The sequence below is a fragment of the Nicotiana tabacum genome, chromosome 6, assembly GCF_000715075.1.
Source record: "Nicotiana tabacum cultivar K326 chromosome 6, ASM71507v2, whole genome shotgun sequence".
Taxonomy (NCBI): domain Eukaryota; kingdom Viridiplantae; phylum Streptophyta; class Magnoliopsida; order Solanales; family Solanaceae; genus Nicotiana; species Nicotiana tabacum.
In genome coordinates, this window is record NC_134085.1 from 110,556,327 (window position 1) to 110,560,660 (window position 4,334).

At 33.5% G+C, this 4,334-nt stretch overlaps 1 long non-coding RNA gene across 1 annotated transcript; it reads right to left on the reverse strand.

Moving 5' to 3' along the window:
• Nucleotides 1-714: 714 nt before the first annotated feature.
• On the reverse strand, nt 715-3,830 carry LOC142181484 (uncharacterized). The gene is made up of 4 exons (XR_012710145.1): nt 3,550-3,830; nt 2,419-2,493; nt 1,299-1,403; nt 715-1,001 (listed from the first exon to the last, which is right to left on the reverse strand). It is a non-coding gene; the product is annotated as an uncharacterized LOC142181484 (long non-coding RNA).
• Between the last annotated feature and the right edge of the window lie 504 nt (nt 3,831-4,334).

The following is a 4,334-nucleotide window of genomic DNA, read 5'->3' on the forward strand; positions in this document are numbered from 1 at the left end:
ACATTGTACTCTTTTCATCCTAGTTTATCAATTCTCTATTTTATTGCATCATAAGATGTTTGATATCATGATACACTAAGCGTATACATAAAATGAAAAAATGGAGTGAAAAGGTCAACCCAACAATTAAAGGGATACTAAATAACAGTTAAATTAGCGGCGGAACCAGAATTTGAAGTATGTGGGTTCGGGATTTTAGTTCTTTTATGTTACTGGGTGTAGACAATAAATTTGCGTCGAGAAAAACAAAATCAGACCGAAAAATATTGCAACAATCGTAATATTTTATTTCAAATAGTTGAGTGTACGCCACTACAAAAAAAGTGTTATTATAGCGGTTATTTTAGCGTATAATGGCGGTTTAAAACCGCCACAATAGCGTATAATGGCGGTTTTGAAAAACGCCAGAATCACGTTCGTCAAAAACAAATTACGGCGGTTCTTACAAAACTGCCATAATCTTATATTTGATAAACTGGCGATTTTTGTTTGCGTATTACAGCTGTTGGAAACCGCGCATTCCTTTAATTATGACTATCGGTCAAGACCACCACAATTGTGGTCTAATTATTTTATTTATTATTTATTTGTGTACGTATGTTTAAACCATCTTATCACATCAATGCATTCAAACTTGCTTAATACTTTAGAGTAACTTTGACACAAATACAAAACATTAATTAAGTAAAATATTTATTGTTTATAAATGGTACAGGTAACTCAATATTTACATCATCAAATGAATTATAATTCCAAAGAATTATTCAATAACAGTATAAACAATCATAGTCAATCTTTGCAATATTTTTGAATGAGCACTCAGCGATTTGCATTGAGCCTGCCTTCTCAACATCAATAAAAATACCAAAAATGCTATGTATTTTATCATGACAAAGCTTCTATTTGGGGAGATCTTATAACTAATTTCTAAAACTCATCTTCATCTCCCATAATTTCTTTTTCCAAAGATCATTCCCTCAGCAGCTCTAATTTCTTGTTCCCTGCATAAAAAGATTGCATCACATGAAGAGAGATAAATATGTAAATGTGGATAAGAAGCAAATACTCTTTCAGTCTAACTCAACTCCTAATAATGGGCACCATATAACTCAGAGAACACAAAAGTTGTTGATCAACTCAAATTAAATGTGAATGCCAATTTAACAGAAAACCCAAATTAAAGCTAAGAAGAATCCAATAATTGACCCAATTGTCTAATCTAGCGGATTAAAGTAATTGAAAAAACCTTCGCATATCTGAGTCCTGATCATGTTTATGCATTATTTACATTGTCTTACCAAACGAAAAGTCGAAAACCAAGAAATTACATGTGACATGTTCATCTGAGAAGCATCAAATGAATGAGCTGTCGAACGAGCTGATATGGCAAGGTTGTCAGGAACCTGAACAATGCATAACATAAACTGTCATTGTATCAGTTTTATGGAAAGTTTTAAAATTAGCAAGATAATAGCGCATGAGCTCTTCAGCAATCTTAGTGTCTGAGTATAGATTTCAAACTACTTATACAACACATCATATTTCTCATTATCTCCACCATCTTCTCCTCATGTTCTATTAGTCTGCTTGCAGCTTTTTTTTTGGGGGGGGGGGGGGGGGAATGCAATGATCCGAAGAATAATTCCAGACACGTAATACAGCTCTAATTATTCAGAATGCAGAATACTGATAGCGACTTCAGCAGCGTTGCTATGCTTATAACTCGCACCAAAAAGTAGACATGATTTTCAACTAATTTATTATGCTCCTCAAAACTTCAGCAAGAAAATAGGAAACAAATAAAGATCAAAACCAAAGGCAGAAGATAGAAAGATGAAGAAGAGTAATTTCAGTAGACTTTTCACGGCCGAAAGTAGCACTGATAAGGTTCTCAAACATTCATAAAGGGATCAAACATATAAAATAAATAACTAGAAAAGTGCTTCTTTCAGTGTGCTATCACAATTTAACATTTTAACACTGATACACATAAGCAAAGTAGTCACACAATAATGGCCTGAATTTTACAACATAATGAAAGCACCTAACAAGGGTTTTGTTTTTCTTTTTGAATTTGAGAGGATTTGGAATAATAGTCAAACCATAAATGAAAAATATCAATTAAGGCAACTCTAAGCACTTCCATCCAAACTAATTGAACTTCTCATGATTTGAGAATCTCTAGACATATGTGCTCAAAGAATTGAAGCTCAGGTTAGGTCCTTCGACAAAATCAGCCATGTAGAGCTTACTTTTTTTCATCTTTTAAATTGTGAGGAAATATTAATTATTAGATTAACTGTCTTTTCTTGAACATAAAAAAAAGACAAATAAAGCAAAGTTGTAATCTTTTGGTCAAATATAGATTTTACCAGACATGCACATCAACAACCTTTAAATTGTTCAGACAAATAATACCTTCTAAACAAATCAACTTCTTCAGTTCAATCAATTTTTGCCACAAGAATACGCCCATCTGTTTCGCGGTCGTATCTGAAAAAATTACAAGATGGAACTTAGAATTAGCATTTCAGCATGGAATTATTCGAAACTTCATTTTAGGAAAGAACACGAAATGCGTGAAACATCCTAATCTAGAAGCCAAGATTTAAAATTGCAGACACAGAAAATGATACTTCGTTTGCTTACATTTTGAGGAACTAATACCCAATACCTTTCCTATAAGATATCTCAAGTAAAATAAACAAACAAGAATATGTTAACAAAATACTCAATATAGCCTTGGCCTGAAAGAGAAGGTACGAAGCAAAGAAACATCGTGCCATCAAAATAATATCAACCTTAAACATTTAATTGTGTCAACTTCTCACTTAAAATCTTGCATTACTAGGTACATAAAGGATCGAAGATACACTTAAATGAAAAACAAATGCTATTTTATTAATAATACACATTATGTATTGTAAACTAGACTCAAAGTCAAAACAACTACTATTCCCCAAATCAAGGCAACTTATGATTAATTTGTAAAACTACACTATCACACTATGCAAGAAAGTGAAATAAATGGATAGAAACGTTAACCTATTTATCCAACTGTTCAATAAACACCAAACTTATATCTTAGAGCCAGTTTGCACTGCCTAGTTAAAAGCAACAAAAAGGGGATATAGTAGCATGCCAAATCATACTGAAATTAATCCAAGCAGACCACTTTAATTCTTCAACAAGCAGAATTCCATAGCTGGTATAAGGATATATAAAAATAAATGATCCTGAAACGCCAATTACCACGAACAACTCTTGATTTAATCAATCACTACGTCTTGTTCCTAAACTAGTTACGACCACTATACAACCCTCAGTACACATTATGGTAATATATCTTTGAACGGGCAACTAAGGGTTCTCGCATCCTTAAAGGACTTCTAGCAAATTTGTTCTTTACGATACCAAATATATAAAATAGCAAGCTAAGAACATATCTAATAATAAAACTGACAGAGCATCACAAAAAAATAAAGAAATCATAGATCCATACAAATACCTACACAAACATAAGCAAAAACTAGAGGAAAATAGAGAGACCTGGATGAACCTGCGAGCTTCATCGGAGACCTGGCGAGAAGAATAGACAGAAAGGAGGGGAAAAAGAGCCACCGACTACGATGAACTAGTGAAATTCCGGCGACGATTTGCGCGAGATTTAGTGAGAAGAAGAGGAAAAGAGCCAAAATGCAGAGAACGGGGTTTTTACTGTGGGGTGAGAGAGAGAGAGAGAGTGGGATACCTAATTTGTGAGTGTTGAGGTATTATTAGCGTCTTGGGAATAAAGCTAAAAATATGTTTAAAATCAAAATAAAAGTAGAGGCAGTTAAAGCCCGCCTCAACATAAATTAAACCGCCGCTTTTAAAATGCTTAATATGGTGGGTGGATAACTGCCACAATATTATTGTATTTATAGCGATTTTAAGGAACTGCCGAATTAAAACTGCCGCAATTTCATGTCTTTTTTGTAGTGTACAATCTTTATGAATTCTTTGATTCTTCTTTTTAATTGTAAATAGATTCAAGGGCCTTTGACATTGATCTTGAATATGTAGTTGTCACCACAAACGATGATCTTGTTCTTGAGCTTTAGCTTGATTGCTTGAACTTGACCTTGATTTGTTCTTCGTTCTTGAGCTTGAACTTGATTTGTTCTTCGCTCTTGAGCTTGAACTTGATTGCTTGAAACTTGTGGATGAATTTACAGTGTTTGATTCACGAGCTCTTTCTTGCTTCTTGTTATAACTTCTGGTGTCTTTTTGACTTATGAATACCCCTATTTATAGTTGTGGGGGGAAGAGTTATGATAAGAACAAACTCTTTC